This window comes from Ailuropoda melanoleuca, chromosome 5 (genome assembly GCF_002007445.2).
Source record: "Ailuropoda melanoleuca isolate Jingjing chromosome 5, ASM200744v2, whole genome shotgun sequence".
NCBI lineage: Eukaryota > Metazoa > Chordata > Mammalia > Carnivora > Ursidae > Ailuropoda > Ailuropoda melanoleuca.
In genome coordinates this window covers 1,982,403-2,001,016 of record NC_048222.1, presented here as the reverse complement: position 1 = coordinate 2,001,016, position 18,614 = coordinate 1,982,403, and the positions used below count along the sequence as shown (strand labels likewise).

The following is an 18,614-nucleotide window of genomic DNA, read 5'->3' as shown; positions in this document are numbered from 1 at the left end:
ACAGGAAAAAATAAGGTCATGAAAAGAACTCAGCTGTTTTTTACAGAGTGTGAGGCAAGCAGGAAGACAGAGAAGACAGCTGCACAAAATACACAGAAACACATTTTTGCGCCTAAATAATGGAATTTAGTAACTTAGGATTAAGAAAAAGTAACTTCCGGGGCACCTGGGTGGCACAGCGGTTAAGCGTCTGCCTTCGGCTCAGGGCGTGATCCCGGCGTTATGGGATCGAGCCCCACATCAGGCTCCTCCGCTGTGAGCCTGCTTCTTCCTCTCCCACTCCCCCTGCTTGTGTTCCCTCTCTCTCTGGCTGTCTCTATCTCTGTCAAATAAATAAATAAAATCTTTAAAAAAAAAAAAAAGAAAAAAAAAGAAAAAGTAACTTCCAATTCTTGACTTCATGGTGAAACACAGTTCCTTCAAATCACGTGGAGGATGCTTTTGCTAGGTGAAAGCAGTGAATACTAAAACAAGGTGATAATTACTTCTTCCGTTCCCCATCTCTGGTATGACTCTGGTTTTCCCTAATCAGCTACAGAGTCCACATTGTACAGAAAAGTTGGGGCTTGAGCGCTGGTTCCCAGGCGTTGAGATTTCTTGGACACACACCCAAAAAATGCTACGTGTTAATGTCATGTGAAGCCATTCACTGCTCCCTTTTCACAAAATGTATCATGCACACTAAGTATCCTTTTACAAACCAGAAAAAGGATATACTCTCAAAAGAACTGAATAAACTTATAGTTAATAAATATTTAAGTTGCTTGCATTTTCTGGTTTCCTGAGAAGACGCAAAAGCTTCCTCCTCCCCACCCGATGGGTATTTAACCCTGAGGACCAGAGGATAAATGGACTTTTCTTTGCCCACACCCTCCTCAGAACTTTAATGGAGGTGGAAAATCTGATCCAAGAAGATAAAAATGTTCCTGACACAAATTCTTTCCCTCTTTCTTCTTTTTTCCTTCTCTTTCTCCTGCCTTCAAAGCAAAGCGTACCGAAAGGAGCAGGCAGCCTTTGCAGACCAGGAAGTACCAAACAGAAGAAAATTGAAATGATACACCAGTCTGCAGACATCCTGAACCTTAAATGGTCCTTGGAGCTTAGGCGCTTGTCCCCAAATCCAGAGAATAAGAATATATGCACCCCCAATAGATGTGTAAGCCTTTCTGCTTTGAGAAGGGGATTCAGAAAAAAATAACACTTTTTAGAGATGGATGGGAAAGATGACCAGGAGAACAGAAATAAAGATGCCTGTGTGTGGATTACAAACACTGGGAGTTGGGCCCTGTTGGGCAGGGGAAGAACAGCTTCACAGATGTCATAAATGCTTATGGAGCACATCCCATGTACCAACTTCCCTCCCAGCCACTATCCTAAGTGCTAGGATTCTAGGATATAAGATCTAAGCTTCTAGGATCACAGTAAACAAAGTACGCACAAATCCATGTCCTTAAGAGACTTGGGGTGGGGGATAGGGAGAGGGGAAGGGAGCAACACAGAAAACAAAAAGTAAGTGGATTAGATAATATATAAGTAACTTATATATTACAGCAGATAGGTTCAAAAATGTAAGGATTTTGTTTATGACCCGGAAGGAGCAAGGACGGTGTGTTTCAATTAGCTATTTCTCCATAACAAACAAACAAACAAAACAAAGTGCAAATGCTTAGAAGCGTATAGCAATACTCAAGCTTCTGATGGCAGCCAAGCTTAAGTAAGGGCTGTATTTTAAGCTGTGGGTATGGCGCCACTTGGCTTCCAGGCTCCTCGCTGCAGGGGCTCTGGTTAGTTTGAAGGGGGTCCCTTCCCTGCAGGAGAGTTCCTCTCATGAAGACGGCAGAGACGTATGAGGCAGGCTCAACCATGCAAACATATTTAAAGGCCCTGCTTAACTCATGTCTACTAACATCCCATTGATCGAAGTCATCCTCGCGCCCCAGGCCATAGACCAGGGGCGACACTCCATCTCTTGAAGAGGAACTGAGAAGTTACTAGACAAAGGGCTTGGGTACAGGAAGGAATAGAAAACTGAGGCCAATACTTTAATCATTTGAGGAGTCAATGCAGATTTACGAATTTTAGAAATCATTCATCCTTTCCTATTATACTAAACCTTATTGCATTTCATCTTAAAAATGAGTTCCTGAGTGTGTGAATTACATGCATTTTGAGAAAGAGAAGAGAAGCCCCTGGCCACCAGGACCGGGTCTGACATTCACAGCTCAGCTTTAGCGTTGCTAGGAGCTGGCCTGGCCCTCACAGTTAAGCCCTGGTCAATTCCTGTGGAACATAAATAATTTCAAAGGATACCAACAACAGGTAAGGCCACTCTGACCATCAGGAAGTGAGATTAAAAAAAAAAAAAAAAAAAAAAAAAAAACCTGTCCGTAATCATGTGTCCTACTTTGATCCTCTCACCTTCCAGACAAAAATTAAGATAACCAGTCAGTGTTACTGAGTCACTTAATAGATCACCATGATATTTTTGCTCCCCCTCACCATTGCAACAAGACAATAAATCCAACTTTGTTCAACTGCAGTGTGTTCCTCATAGTTTTGGCCAGAGATCAATTATCTTGAATTTTCAAGCACTAAGTATCACAGACATAAAGGCAATGAACTGTTATGTGATATCTTCCCTTCATCCATCACTTAGCCAGGTTAAGGGGAGATGGGTTAAAAAGTTGAAGACAATCTCTGTATGTCATAGGAGTGACAAAATTTTCCAGTTTGCTCTATCTTAACATGCTATGTTTTTTTTGAGATATGGGATGCCTTGGGCCATATGACAATTTTATATTTTTATTTAAGAATTTTATCAATGTTGGGCGTGTGGGTGGCTCAGTTGGTTAGGCAACTGCCTTCGGCTTAGGTCATGATCCTGGAGTCCTGGGATCGAGTTTCCGCATCAGGTCTCCCTGCTTGGCAGGGAGTCCACTTCTCCCTCTGACCCTCCCCACCTCGTGTTCTCTCTCAAATAAATGAATAAAATCTTTTTTTAAAAAAGAATTTTATCGATGGTTTCCATTGTGATTTTTTTAGCATGATATAATTTTTAGTAGTCTGGTGGTCTTCTTTCATTTAAGAGTTTGTAAACCATCTGCAAACTACATATCCCATATAAGCCAGATATTGTTAGATGAAATTCAAAATCAGATATCACTTCAAATTTCATGCTTTGTAGGCCTCAATCCTCATGAGGCTTTGGAAGATCCACGGGCTCATGACAAGTGTCCCTCATAAGAATTTTCTAGATATCAAAAGTCACAGAGTCAGTCGCAGGATTTGAACATGTTGGAAAGGCCTCATCACCCTAACCACTTGATCTGAAAGAACTCGGCTCCCGTGAACCTTAATAAGGAAAGGCTCGTTCTATGATTTTTAAAAACAATTAGTTTCCTGATCTGTAAAACAGAGACAGGTGATAGAGGGGGAACGTTTTCAGAGACATCATCTCTACGGTCCCTCCGAGTTCTGTGATTCTACTGTGTACCTGACCCCTTGCTCTAGTTCGCAGTGAAGTGAAAAGAGGTGACAGGATTGATTTTGTGGGATTACGTGCTCAAATTAAGATGCAAATGGCAGAAGATGACCAAAGAAGGGAGAAGCCAATAGAGGCCGGAGCGCTTGCAAAAGATCTTTGATTTAAGGTAATTCAACTGAAATACAAACACGGAGAACGACGCCTGCCTCTCCGGAACTAGGCTGTGGGCCTGGAGAAAGGACTTTGGCCACAAGGGGGCGCCAGCATGCCCGTGCGGCCGCACGCCCTCGGTCCGCCGGACTTCACCCCGGAGAGCCGAGGTCACGCATGCGGGGCGGGGGGACGGGCGTCGGGGAAACTCCCGGGCGCGCGGGGCCCGCAACCTCGTCGCGAGCGCGGGCAGGCGGGGCCGAGGGCCGCTTGCGCGAGCCGCTCACCGGCGTGAGGAAGTCGGAGGGTCCGGAACCCGAGTTTCAGACCTCAGTGGAGACCCCGGGGGCTCGGGGACGGGGGCGGACCTGTGCCCCCCGCCGCGGGAGCGGAGTCGGGGCAACACTCCCGCCCAGGCGACGGCGGCGAATTCCCCAGCCCTGGAAACCTCCGTAAAACGGTTAAAGAGGTAAGTCACTGCCAGGAAACCTGTTTTGGGGTTTTTCCTGCAGCCCGGCCACTTCCGGCAGAGACGGCGAATCCTCGCGTCCACGAGGAGCTAAAACCTCACTCTAGCGGCGCAGTGAGAAAGCCGCCGACGAGGATGGGATTCGAACCCACGCGTGCAGAGCACAATGGATTAGCAGTCCATCGCCTTAACCACTCGGCCACCTCGTCGCCTGTGCTGGGGCCATCAGATAAGCCCTATGTTGCTCTACGGAGCACAGTCCCATTACTCGATTATATGTTTTCGTTAATGAAGAAGCCCTCTTTGCTTTCTGCAAGTGACCCTCCTGCCTTGAGAAAGGAAAAAATGAGAAGAGACTACAGTCCCGGGAAGGAGGGGTTGGGGGTGGAGTGGGCCCGAATACCGCTCCGCCGGACACCTGGCAGCCTCCGACGGACAACGGAGGTCAAGACTGCTTTTGTTGTAAGCGTCGAACTGGTTTTCGTCGTTCCTTGAGGCCACGTGTCCCGAGACCGTCGTGAGACGAGCTGTGCTGCATCTGTTCCTGCAGGAAACTCCTCGGCGGGACCGTCAGGTGTCCGCCCTATGGACGCAGCGCTTCGCAGAGTCCTCACCTCCCAGGCAGCGCGAGCGGCTGACGGGTGAGGGGCTGGGGCTGGGGGCTGAAGGCCAGATGATCTGGAACTGGCTCCCAGCGTCACACCAAAGATTTTGAACTCTTAGGACCATCGGAGGGAGTTTTGTTTTGTTTCGATTTGTTGTGTTTGTTTTGTACAGGTAAATTTCATTTAAACAGGATAATTTGCTGTTGTTTATTTTTTTTTTATTGCCAACTTCAGGGCCCTCCAGCCAAAGATCACCAGGAACACGCCTGCAGCTGGGTAAGCAGCAACCATCAAGGGCACACACCTCGAGAGACCTTGGAGGATCTCAGTAAAAGGGGGATCTCAGTAAAAGTCTTACTAAACACAAATGTCCTTTCATGTTTCACATGTCATGCCATGTTGTTGACAAAACACACCATTCTTTCATGATTAAAAAACAAAAAACCTCTCCACAAGTTGGGTATAGAGAGAATGTACCTCAACATAATGACGGTCATATGCAAACTTCATATTGGATATAACCCAAATACTGGATTTATCCAAAACTGGATAAACACATGCAGAAAACTGAAATTGGACCTCTATCTCACACCACTAACAAAAATTAACTCAAAATGGATCAAAGACATAAATATAAACCTAGAAACCATAAAACTCCTAGAAGAAAACATGAGAGGGAAACGCTTATTGACGTTTATTTTGGCAATGATTTTTTGGATATGACACCAAAAGCACAAACAACAAAAGAAAAAAATTAACAAGTGGAAAGTCTATCAAGCTAAAAAGCTTCAGCGCAGCAAAATAAATCAACAAAATGAAAAAGCAAACTGTGGAAGGGAGAAAATATTTGCAAACCATGTATTGGATAAGGAGTTAATATCCAAAATTATTATACAGAAAGAACTCATACAACTCAATGACAACAAAAAAGTCCAATTTAAAAATGGTCAGAGAACCGTGTAGACATTTGTGTGAACCAGACTAACCCCATTTTAGACAAATCTGCGTTGATGACCACTCTGTGGCCTGAAGCCTTCCCGAGCACAGCCCCCATACACACTCCAACCCCCCCACGCACATTCTTTCCGTGTAGCCGCACCCTCATAGGTACACCCGCACGATGTCCTCAGTCTGCTCCGGAGATACACCTGTGCGTCTCCAGCATCTCCTCCAGGTGGGCCCCCTGCAGGTGCTCCCAGCCTCCAAGGCTAGAAAAGCAGGTCATACGGGAGATGGAGTCACCCAAGACACGCTTCTATCCCTAAATTCCCTTGACAAACCGTTTCTCCTCAAAATAGACTTGTTGGCCTATTCCTTCAGTCTTCCGGCTCCTTCGGCGTTTGGAGGTCATTGTGTGTAGACCTCCCTTTCGTGGAAAAATGTTTCTCCAAAGAAAACATCTAAATGGCCAGTACGCTCGGCATCGCTAATAATCAGGGAAACGCAAGTCAAAACCACAATGAGCTACCACCGCACATCTGTTAGAATGCCTACCACCAAAAAGCCAAGAGAGAAGAAGTGTTAGCAACTCTGTGGAGAAAGGGGACCCCTCGTGCACTACGGGTGGGCATGTAAATTGGTGCAGCCACTGTGGAAAGCAGTTCGGAGTTCCTCCAAAAAAAAAATTCAGAATAGAACTACCATGTGACCCAGCAATCCCACTTCTGGGTTTTTATCCAGAGAAAATGAAAACAGGTTATCAAAGAGACACCTGCACTGCCCTGCTCCCTGCAGCGTTATTTACACTAGCCGAAATCCAGAAACAACCGAAGGGTCGGGGAATGGATGGAGAAAGCATATGCATCTATGTATATACAAAGTTACACAGACAATGGAATCTTCCTCAGCCATAAGAAAGGAGGAAAATACCATTTGTGACAACCTGGGTAGACCCTGAGGGCATTATGCTAAGTGAGACAAGTCAGACAGAGAAAGAGAACTACCGCGTGATTGCATTTCTACACGGAATCTTAAAAAGCTGAACGCTGAACTTTTAGAAATACAGAATAGAATGGCGGTTATCAGGGGCTGTGTGGGGGGAGAAGCTCATGATTATAGTCAACAATACCATATTATATACTTTAAAGTTGCTAAGACACCGTATCTTAAATATTCTCATCACACAAAAAAGAAATGGTACTTATGTGACACGATGAAGGTGTTAGGAAATGCCGCGTGGTAACCATATTGCAATACATAAAGGCATCCGCACGTTGCACGTCTTAAACTTCCACGATGTTACATGTCAGTTATATCTGAAATTTGAAAAATAAATAAATAAATAAAAGGGGGGATGCTTATTGTAACATTTGTCTTCTGTCAGGTGATTTGAGGGAGGGGACAAGGAAGCCGGGCTCTGTCCTGGGTTGGGTGCTGTCAGGAAGGGAGGGCACAATTCTGTGATTTGGGGTCTTCATAAATTCTATCTAGAAAAAGGTAAGAATAGAATGAAGCTAAATTTGGAGAACCAGCGGCCCCTTGTGTTAGCCGGCAGAAGAAGTTTGGTATTTTTGTGGTACACAGAGTGACCTTCTTTTGCTGTCTGTTCTTAGACTAGATTATGAAAAGGGTGTTTGTTTCTGTCTGACACCATCATGATCAGAGAAAGCCCTTGTCTGACGCGCCTGTTGTGTGAGATTGTTTCTGTTCCACAGAAGAGTCCCTTGGCCTCGCAGTGACTGCCAGGCCAGTTCCTGACAATGCCCAAGGCCTCGTGGACGGTCAGGTCAGTTCCTGGACGCCAGGGGCTGCTTTTCTCTTTCTCATCTATATCCGATGTCATTACAAAACAAAACAAAAAACTGTGGGTGTGTGCGCACGTGCTCTGCGTGAGCAGGATGCAAACAGCAGGCTCGAAGGAGGTCAAGGAGTGAGTTAATAAATAGCAAACATATTACTTATCAAATCAGTATAACAAATAGCTATAAAACGAGTAAAAAAACCACAAAGCTGTAATTGTTTTTAAGCTTACGTGACTGACAGATTCTAAATGTTTCTGGAAAGAAAAAAAATGTATTTGGGTTCCGTACGGTTAGGGCTGGGAATTGTCAAACACGATGACTGAGGCCAAACTGAAGAGCTCATTGATTCATTTATTCAGTCTTTCTAAGAATATTTATCAAGCATCTCGTATGTGCCAGGCACTGTTCTGAGTACAGGAGCATGGACCACACAAAAGATTCCCTGCCCTGCTGAAACTGAACTATGCAGAAATAGGCAATAAATAATTAAAAAATCAAAGCATACGATATGTCAGAGAGTAGTAAATGCCTTGGAGGGGTTGCTGGTTGAATAGGGTGGTCAGGGAAAAATTAGCTCAGGGAGACTCACTGCTGGCTGCACATTCGAATCCATGAGGAACTTTAGGAAAATAGCCAAGTCGGGCATTATACCATGAGATTCTGATTCACTTGTCAGGAGTGATTATTAGAAGAGTGATAGTCTAGCTCTTTGATGCTGGCTTAATTCTAAAGAAAGATAAAGGAAAACTATAAAAGCTAAAACCTAGAAGTAATTTTCCCAGTTGGGAGGTACCAGGAATTGCTCTCAATATAGCAATTGCTGACATCAATCAATCAATCAATCTGCTTGCAAAGTATCAGCGATAGAAGAAGGCCAAAGCCAGCAGGGCCCATTCAGCTTCGGCATCGCTAGGGTCTTTGAAACATCCTTTTTGTGAAATTCCTTCCCTTGAGTGCAGGCTGGACCTAGTGACTTGCTCCTAACCTATAGAACACGGTAAATGTGATAGGATCTCAGTTGCACGATTAGATTAGAACAGATTGTAATTTCCGACTTACCAAAACATTTGCACTATTGCTTTCTCAGCTCACATGCTTTGACAAAACAAGCTGCCATGTTGCTAAGGTCCATGTGGCAAGGAACCAAGGACCGACTCCAGTCAGCAACCAGCCAGCAGCTGAGGCCCTCAGTTCCACCACCTTTGAGGAACTAAAGCCTGCCACACACATGCGAGTCTGGAAATGGATCCTTTCCCAGTTGAGCGTGGAGATGACTCCAGTCCAGCCTACACCTTGAATGCAGGTCACAAAAGACCGGGAAGCAGAAAAGCCAGCTATGCTGACCCTCGGGGTCCACCGCGCCTGAAAGATGAAGAGTATCTTGTCTGACGTGCCGGTCTCGTGGTAGTTTATACAACAGATAACCAATAAACTCAGGAAGGCCTGATGGCCCAGAGATCCTGTGGCTGGGAGGGAAGGCCATTGAGAAGGTGGACACACAAGGTACCCTAAGATTGCCAGACCTGAGTTCAGATGCCAATCATCACACCGTGGAGCCCCTACAGAAGAGTCTCTTGAAAAAAAGACATGTGTGGAAATGAGATCTGTAGATTACCTTTGAAAAAAGTCCTGATCAATAGAATCAATCTAAAGACCATTAGTAGACACGTGCTATTTAGTCAGAGAGGCTGTGGTAGGCTGGACCGTGGCTTCTAACAAAGGCCCACATCCCAATCCCCAGAACCTGTGAATACATTACCTTGCATTTATACATGTGATTAAATTGAGGATTTTGAGATGAAGAGATTATCCTGGATTTTCCAAGGATACCCAGAGGAAGGACAGAGTCACTAATAGGAAGCATGACTACAAAAGCACAAGGTGACGCAGGGGAGAGTCCACTAGAAGCTAAACATGGCAAGGAAACAAGATTCTTCCCTGAAGTCTCCAGAAAACCTGCTGACACCTTGATTTTAGACTTCTGATCTCCAGAACTGTAAGAAAAGTAATTTGTGTTGTTTTGAGCCACTAAATGGGTGGTAATTTGCTACAGCAGTGGTAGGAAACTAACACAGAGGTTCTAAAACATTACCATGACTGGGTTCTAATAGGTATGAGGAAGTTCGCAGGGATTTTTCTGGAACAATGTTTAGAGACCAGAGGAGTTTAAGGGGGCTCTTCTTTTGCTGTCATTGAGAGCACTGGAAGATATGCTTGAACTAAAGAGAGTCAAGAGAAGGAATTTAGGGTCCAGTGTCTACAGGGTTAACCGTCACACCACGGGACCTGTGTATAACAAACCTTCAAGGGAAGTCATGCATACTCTCGCATCCGGTTAGTCGATCTTCAAGGTGTGGGCATGAGTTCAATTTAAGACACATTAGGAGATAGCCTCTTGTATGAAAATGATGGAAACTCTCAAATGACTATGATGGCGGGGGTCTCACTCCACGGTCGGGACATTTTCAGGTCTACAGAGGATGCGCATGGACATCATGGGGAGACAAGTCAGAGGTGGGGCCTGTGACATACGAGCTCTTCATCACGGAACACGTAATTAACTCTCGGGGATCTGACTGACTTCAGACACCAGGCGGAGCAGAAATAGGCACCAGGAGGAGAGATTCTAGGAGGACATGAGGCTGAGGGGGAGAGTGCAATTTTCAGTAGCCAGAGGGAAGCAAGGAGCTGGGTGTTGACGTGGGGGAGGAGGTGCGAGTCTAAGGGAGTGTCTGTCCATACGCAAGCGGACTCCTGGTTCGGGAAAACACAAGGGCAAGGTGACCAAAACTGAGACAGGTCCACTGAGATTTGAAGTCCAAGCGCTACCCGTCACGTCATGAGGCCCTTGAAGTTGGGTCCCACTGAAAGACCGCTGAGTACTCCTAACAGACCCGTGTAGCTTCAGAATAACGGAGGCGACACTTTAGCTGGAGGTGCACCCAGAGCCTCGGGGGACAGACATGGAGGCTCTCAGACGTACTCTACAGCTGTACCATCGCGCAGCAGAACTTCGGCAGGACGTGTTAGTGTTTGGAAGCTGATGGAACACTTTACGTGGGCTCCATGAAGGGAAGGACCTCGTTTGGGGACTGTAAAACATAAACTCTTGGTCACCAGGGTCAGGATTCCCGCTGACCAGGATCTGAGAAGCTCTGGGCAGAAAGGCAAACTAGGGACATGGAGTGTGAGGGGGAGCAGGGCTAGGAATCCAGAGGCGGGTAGTCAGAGACAATTCTCTCTTGGCCAGGGTCTCTGTGTCGATTTGGCTGCTGATCTGAGAGTGAACGGCACGTGTACACCTCGAAGGTGAGCAAATGAGTCAGGAGAACCCAGAGGGAAACCCCCAACGTGTTGCTGAGACCCCAAAGAGACGTGGACTCGAATCGCTGCTTTGGAGCCCACAGTGCTCTCCAGAGTCCTTCACTGAGGAGCTTGCTACTGCCACTGTTATGCATATTCTCGCAGGGGGCCCTTACATTCTGACGAGCTTCCGAGAAGAAAGGAGGGAGGGGCTTCTGACACGTGAACCGTTAGGGCCTTAAGACTAAACAGATGAACCTCGGGAACCCAGGGAGTCAGAGTGAGTGTTCCACAAGGACACAAAGGTGATATGAATAGGTCACTCTTCATAAGCTTGAGAAGAAAGAAAGAAGTTACCGGAAGCTCTTCCGGTGAAGAAAGCATGAATGGAAAGTTCCCGCTCACACACCAGGATGCAATAGCGATTTGAAATATGGGGTGAGGTCACCAAAAATCAAAGCAGGTCCCACCGAGATTTGAACTCGGATCGCTGGATTCAAAGTCCAGAGTGCTAACCATTACACCATGGGGCCACCTTATGTATGATTCTGATGGAATATCTATGAATATTCAATGCAGAGTTTGTCACTGTGCTCAGCAAGGTGTAGACTGTAGTTTTAATTTCTTAAACATTAATAGAAAATCTGCTGTTTCCCAGACAGCAAATGTTCCAAAATAAACATGACAACTAGGGCTCACATGCATGGCCAAGTTCGTGTTACAAACTCATGGAACCCGAACACAGAACTGAGTTCTGGGGTGCGAAACAGTACTTAGGGCGTTGGGACAATAACCTGATTCCCCAGCGAAGGAGGAGGGGCACAGGAAGACTGACGTAGAATTCCAGAAAAAAGTGCAGAAAACATTGTCGCCTTGCCGACTGGGACGCGCTGTTGAGGTGCGCAAGTGCTCAGGTGTCTCTGGCCAAGTCAGGATGTGGGGATGATTTAAGAGAAGACGGAAGATTAGTTAAAAGATTAGCAGGTCCCACCGAGATTTGAACTCGGATCGCTGGATTCAAAGTCCAGAGTGCTAACCATTACACCATGGGGCCACATAGAGCCCCTTTCCCGGACAAGCTTTTGGATGCTCATAGAGCGAGCCGCACGTGAGTACCTATACCGGACAGGTGAGAAGGTTCATGGTCCCTGAATCCAAGGAAGCAACAAACTTGCTCCGCGGGGGAAAAGCACCACAGGGCTCCTCTTTGCTTGGAATTTTCCCCAGGGCCCACGGAGGTCTTGAGTACCGTTGTTCCTAAAAAAATCAAAACTGTGTACTTATTAAATTCCTAACCTGGACAATGAACATTTGTCTACCTATGGGTTTACAGAGGAAACTGTCAACACCGAAAAATCTCTTAGGACATGTATGAATATAGAAAATGCAAGAAGAAAAAAAGTTAAATATAAAACAGGAATTTACCAGTAATTTCAAGGATTGAGAAATTTCACATTTCTAAGTATTTCTACTTCCTTCTTTTTGCTTATCTGCATTCTGTAATGGAGCAATTGCAAGTGCGATAAAAGACAGATTTTTGTTACGTTTACTCTTATTTATGTTGCATGTACAGTATTGTGTAGGTGTTAGTTTTATCAAGCAAAACAGTTTTTTAAAATAAGATTCAGCCAACGTCTGAAAACAGTTTTGAAATTTCTCTATCCTGTACTTCCCCTCTGCAATTCTGGCTTCCTGAGTGGAATGATAAGAGGGGTCCAGAAGGAGGAAAGATTGGAAATTTCTGTTTCAGTTAATGATTCCAAAACACCAAACGTGCTCATGAGTAGGATAGTGATGCCCTGGATGGGCCCTAATTCCTGCAAAAACGACAAGCGGAAGAAGTCAGACCCGGGCTGGATTTCAGATAAGGAAATAGCAAATTAAAGAATGAATGAAAGCCTGGGCATTTTTTCAGCATCTTTATATAGTGGTCTCAGAAATCCCTAGTGTTTTCCCAAAATCATTTTCAAAATTTTTTTCACCTACTATTACACTAGAGTACTAGACTACCTGCTTATAATTTCATGGAGAAATACAATAATACCCAGGAAAACGGTGTATTCCGTGCTATTTTGTGTGTTTTGCCGTTTTCAAAGTTGGTCTAGCAGGTGTAACACCTGGAAAGAAAACACTACTCCGTAGTCGGCAGGATTCGAACCTGCGCGGGGAGACCCCAATGGATTTCAAGTCCATCGCCTTAACCACTCGGCCACGACTACACGACTGCTCCCTAGCTGTCTGGATATATTCCCATGAGGAATAATACCTTTCTGGTTTACAAACTGACTTTTCTATTGGTTTCCATGACAACTGCTCTGGAGTACCTGTCATCACAATAAATAGAACAAGATTTTGAATATCGAGATGCTGGTAACAGAAGTTATTACAAATTGCAACTCTTGCTTGACGTGCGAGATACCAAAGCCCTTGCGAGGGCCGCATTCAGTCCTTAACAGGTGCAGTGGTCCCCAAGTCCGAGACTGAATTACAGCAGACTAACCAGCCACAATGAATAGATTTGCCTCTGTTAAAGACAGGAAGCGGGACTGTAAAAACAAATTACCATGGGGATTCTTACTCATCCAGAACTGGTCCACAAACCCTTTCTTGATAGTGATCAACTTTATTCACTCCCTTTTTCTAAAATTTGCGTTTGAACCAAAAGAGACGCCAAAGAGATAGATAGCAGAGGATGGTTTCGATCCATCGACCTCTGGGTTATGGGCCCAGCACGCTTCCGCTGCGCCACTCTGCTCATGATCTAAAGGGCTCGTTTTTCAAAATTTAAATTTCAAAATAATAAATTTTGGCGCCTTCTTCTGAATTTTCTGGTTATTTTTCAGTGCTCGCTGCCAAGACAGGATAAGGATACCTTGATCTCGGCACTTGGCTACACTCCGCCCTCAAATACTAGCGACTTACAATTCGCCTCCGAAAGACCAATCAGTTGAGGTCGGGGTGTACTCCAGCTCCGACAGGATGAGGTTTCAGGTCATTGGAAAACCAAATGCATGCCAATTGGCATAATTTAGAAAGGTGAAACTGCGAGAGGAGGGTTAACTTTGATCTTTCTCAGCCATACTCGTATACGAGAAACACAGTTACTTTATTTTTAGTTTGTAATTTTCTGTGACAATGTTTTTGCCCCTGCTGTGGGTAAAAACGAGACACTGCATTGGCCGGGAATCGAACCCGGGCCTCCCGCGTGGCAGGCGAGAATTCTACCACTGAACCACCAATGCTAGACGAGATAAACCTTCTCTATTTATCCTCATAACTATAGTTCATTCTTTGCCTTATTAGTAAAATAGTGAGATTGTATGTTTTTTCTCTAGGATTTCCTTAAACCCAATGAAAGAAAAACCTATACCTAAACACTCTGAGAAACTCTTGACATAGAAGAAAGGTGAAACTGGTATGTGGCCCTTGGAGGCTTTTGGAGGTGAAAAACAAGTATAAATACCCAACATATAAAAATGTCTTTCTCCATCCCCCTCACCCCCCTTTAAATCATTAATGAAAACAAATTCCGAAAATCTCTCGTTTTTAAGATACAAGCCAATCCGGTTAATTACTAGGTCACAGCCCTCAATCCAAGTTTGAAACAAGTTATCTCATTTTGGAAAAAACACCTACTTGTCATCCCGCTGTGGGGACTCAAGTTTGGACAATGAAGGCATCGTCTTCAGAAGTAAGAATAGTAAAGAAAATGCTGAAAGTTGGAATTCTCCCAAATCCTACTCCTTACATTCATCCCCATCACTTGCTGCTTGGGAGGATGACCACCAGCGGCTGTGGTCCGTGTGGGGCTTTGGAACCAAAAGCCAAAGGGGGAACGGAAATAAATAGGAGTTATGGCCCCTGTTTTTGAGGACTTTTCAGTAGTTTGGAGAAAAAGCCAACACAGAGAAAAACATTGACAATCGATGAAAATTATCTTTGCTGAAGTGAGTCTTGGGTTTGAGTTTCAGGGAGGTAATGGACTCTGAGAGTTTGAATTATATGAAGCACCTGAAAGCCAGGAGGTTTTTCACATGCCTCTATCTTGCTCTCGTCTCTATCTTTTCCCGTCATCCTCAGCATGGAGAACTTACTGGATCTACCTGGCAGCTGCGACTGGGATGCTTTGAAGGGGAGGAATGGCTGGAAGCTACATTAGCAAATTAAATGGCTCTCAATGTTGATCTTAAAGGAAGAATGTGGGCCACAAAATAGGTTTCTCCAAATCCTAGCAAGAGAAGAAAACAGAAGTGGACAGTCTGAGACATATAAATCAACTTGATCAAGTTACATGATGCCTTAGCTCTTGTTTTCTCCTCTATAAATGGAGCCTGGGGTAGTTGCCCTACATTCCTCTAGGGGCTTTAAAGGTAAATTAAACTGATGTCTATTAAAGCGACTTGAAAATTGTATAAACCCACCAGTTAAATATTAGCTACTGATTTTTACTTCATGCAACTTTTTATTGAACCACTGAAAGTCAGAAATTTTACCTTATTTCTCCTGCGTAAGACGCGTAGTTGGTGTTCATGTTAGTGGGGCTTTTAGAGGAGGCCGTGAGGCTCTAACAGGATGCCCGGAGGCCAGCAAGGGGGAGGCCACGGCCGGCTGTGGGGAAGGTCAGTGGCCTGTCCTGGCCGCATCCACGGGCAGCCGGATCCCACCAGACAGGCCCAAGATGGCGGCCCCTCCACGGGAAACCCCTGAGCGAGGGAGGAGGAAAAGGCGGGAAACCCTGCTTCCGGCCCCACGTAACAAATGCTCCGCCCCCTAGTTCACAGCTGTCAGTGAAGGATAGGAGCCCAGCCCTCCCCGGGGCTGGCAGCTCCAGGGTAATCGCTGGCTTCCGGGAGCTCGCTCTCTCTCGCTCTCTCTCGCTCTCTCTCGCTCTCTCTCACTCCCCTTTCTTTTCCTTCCCTCCCGCTGCCCTCACGCTCGCATATCTGCACAGTGTGCTTTGGCTTGAATAAACTTTCCCACTCGTGTTACTCATCCACTGTGCTACTCGTCTGTCCTTGAATCCATTCTCCTGACAAGACTAAGACCCTTTGGTGAGGCCTGTGGATCTGGCTGGAGTGAGGCCTCAGGGCCTGGGGTCTCCCCAGCTCACGGGGCAGCAGAATCATGCAGCAAACAAGGGAGAACATTCCTTTCAGAGGAAAGGTCAGGCACAAAGGCCCCGTCCTGGGAAGGAGCAACGTGTATTTGAGGAACTGAAAGAAGGCCTGTGTGACAGGCAGGTGGCTGTTTCAAGCAGGAGGATAATCAGGACAAGATTTGTGTTTAAAAATATGCATAAGAAGGTCTCCAGTGGAGGGGATCTGGGAAGAGGAGCTAGGAGGTTCATGTCAACATCCCGGGCAAGAGATATCGATGGAAGAAAAGAGGTCCTTGTAGAGAGGAGGACAGACAGGCTATGACGTTTGAGGAAATAAAACTCAGCAGAACTCACTGCTCAGATCGGGAAGAGAAAAGGATGTGTCCAGTTTGGCTCTAGATTCCTGGCTCAGTGGGGGCAGGGTGGGGCCGGTGGAGCTGAGAAGAATGCACACATTGTTAGTGGCAGACACACAAAGGAACAGTCAGGAAAGCAACCAGAGAAGAAAGAGGAAAACCACAACACTATGCATTCCCTGATGCCCAAGAAGAGAGTGTTTAAATTAAATCTTTCTTTAAAGAAGGTTACCAAGGGTGCACTGTCCATTTGGGGAAGAGCTTCCCTCATTTAGAATTCCAATGGCAAGCTAAGGGCAAAAGAGGAATCACAACACTTCCCACAAAACTCGGATAAGAGCGGATATTCTGTTCTTTCTGTCAAGTTAAAAACAGAACCACAGGGTGGGCCTGACCTAATCAGGGACAACCTTTGAAAGATGATCTGGAGGTCAGAGCCTCGAAGCAAAGCCGCAGACAGGTGCGATCCTACCTCTTTTAAGCAGCCAGCTATGTCGTGCATGCCTATGGACAGAGGCAGCCTTTTGGAACCGAGACCCACAGTCCTGCAGCAATGAGAGCTCAGTTCTGACAACAACCTGAGTGAGTGGGGAGGAGGGCTGTGAGCCTCTCCGTGAGATCCCATCCCGGCTCATGAGACCCTGAACAAAGGACCGAGCCGCAGTGAGCCTGGACTCGCAACCCACAGAAACCGTGAGATCATACATGGCTATTACATCCAGCTGCTAAGTGAGGGTACGTTGTCGTGCTGCAACATGTAACCAATCTTTTTTTTTTTTGAATGATTTTTTATTGTGTTGTGTTGGTCGCCATGCAGTACATCCCCGGATTCCGATGTGGAGTTCGATGCTCCATTGGTTGCGCGTGACACCCAGTGCACCATGCAATACGTGCCCTCCTTGCCACCCATCACCAGCCTATCCCATTCCCCCACCCTCCTCCCCTCTGAAGTCCTCAGTTTGTTTCTCATAGTCCATAGTCTCTCATGTTTCATTCCCCCTTCTGATTACCCCCCTTTTCTTTATCCCTTTCTTCCCCTACCGATCATCCTAGTTCTTATGTTCCATAGATGAGAGAAATCATATGATAATTGTCTTTCTCTGCTTGACTTATTTCACTTAGCATTATCTCCTCCAGTGCCGTCCATGTTGCAGCAAATGTTGAGAATTCGTTCTTTCTGATAGCTGAGTAATATTCCATTGTATATATGGACCACAGCTTCTTAATCCAGTCATCTGTTGAAGGGCATCTCGGCTCCTTCCATGATTTGGCTATTGTGGACAATGCAGCTATGAACATTGGGGTGCATATGGCCCTTCTCTTTACTACGTCTGTATCTTTGGGGTAAACACCCAGTAGTGCAATGGCTGGGTCATAGGGTAGCTCAATTTTTAACTTTTTGAGGGACCTCCACACTGTTTTCCAGAGTGGCTGTACCAACTTGCATTCCCACCAACAATGTAGGAGGGATCCCCTTTCTCCACATCCTCGCCAACAATTGTTGTTTCTTGCCTTGTCTATTTTTGCCATTCTAACTGGCGTAAGGTGGTATCTCAGTGTGGTTTTGATTTGAATTTCCCTGATGGCTAGTGATCTTGAACATTTTTTCATATGTCTGTTAGCCATTTGTAACATGTAACCAGTCTAGTGTCTGTTCATATCTTCTGCCCATTTTATGATTTGTTTATTTGTTTCTCGTGTATTGAGTTTGAGAAGTTCTTTGTAGATCTTGGATACCAGTCCTTTATCTGTGGTGTCCTTTGCAAATATATTCTCCCATTCCGTGGGCTGTCTCTTAGTTTTTTTGACTGTTTCCTTGGCTGTGCAGAAGCTCTTTATCCTGNTTGAGCCTGCTTCTTCCTCTCCCACTCCCCCTGCTTGTGTTCCCTCTCTCGCTGGCTGTCTCTATCTCTGTCAAATAAATAAATAATATCTTTAAAAAAAGAAAAAAAAAAAAAATTAAAGATCACATTGAAAAAAAAAAAAAAAACAGAACCACAGGCCCGAAATGGAGTCACTTATGCTAAGCCCAATCCCCGAAGGGAGACTTGGACTTAATGGTCACAGTTTCAGCATCTCCCAGACATGGAATCTCCAACCAGTCAGGGAAGAAATCACCTGATCAGCACTAGTTAGGTAATCAGCCTGATGGTTGCCTGTCATCCCTAAAGGAAAGTGACTGCCTGAACCAATCTGCATTGGGCTGGCATCACTTCCTTGTTCCCAGTCCCTTTTGCCTGTAACAGTCTCATTTTGTACAACTCCCTGGAGCTCCTTTCTATCTACTAGATGGAATACTGCCCAATTCATGAATTGTTCAATACAGCCAGTAAGATCTTTAAAACTCAGGAAATTTTGTTTTCTCACAATCACAACTCCTTGGAAGCCTCTCAAAGCCAGCTACGAGA

General features: G+C 45.5%; 6 non-coding genes across 6 annotated transcripts; all 6 read right to left on the bottom strand.

Moving 5' to 3' along the window:
* Positions 1 to 4,230: 4,230 nt before the first annotated feature.
* TRNAS-GCU lies at positions 4,231 to 4,312 on the bottom strand. The gene has a single exon. It is a non-coding gene; the product is annotated as a tRNA-Ser (tRNA).
* Positions 4,313 to 11,213: 6,901 nt separating this feature from the next.
* On the bottom strand, positions 11,214 to 11,285 carry TRNAQ-UUG. The gene has a single exon. It is a non-coding gene; the product is annotated as a tRNA-Gln (tRNA).
* A 449-nt stretch (positions 11,286 to 11,734) lies between these two features.
* TRNAQ-CUG lies at positions 11,735 to 11,806 on the bottom strand. Its single transcript has one exon. It is a non-coding gene; the product is annotated as a tRNA-Gln (tRNA).
* Positions 11,807 to 12,889: 1,083 nt separating this feature from the next.
* Positions 12,890 to 12,971, bottom strand: TRNAS-AGA. Its single transcript has one exon. It is a non-coding gene; the product is annotated as a tRNA-Ser (tRNA).
* A 464-nt stretch (positions 12,972 to 13,435) lies between these two features.
* Positions 13,436 to 13,507, bottom strand: TRNAM-CAU. The gene has a single exon. It is a non-coding gene; the product is annotated as a tRNA-Met (tRNA).
* Positions 13,508 to 13,923: 416 nt separating this feature from the next.
* TRNAG-GCC lies at positions 13,924 to 13,994 on the bottom strand. The gene has a single exon. It is a non-coding gene; the product is annotated as a tRNA-Gly (tRNA).
* Positions 13,995 to 18,614: the final 4,620 nt, after the last annotated feature.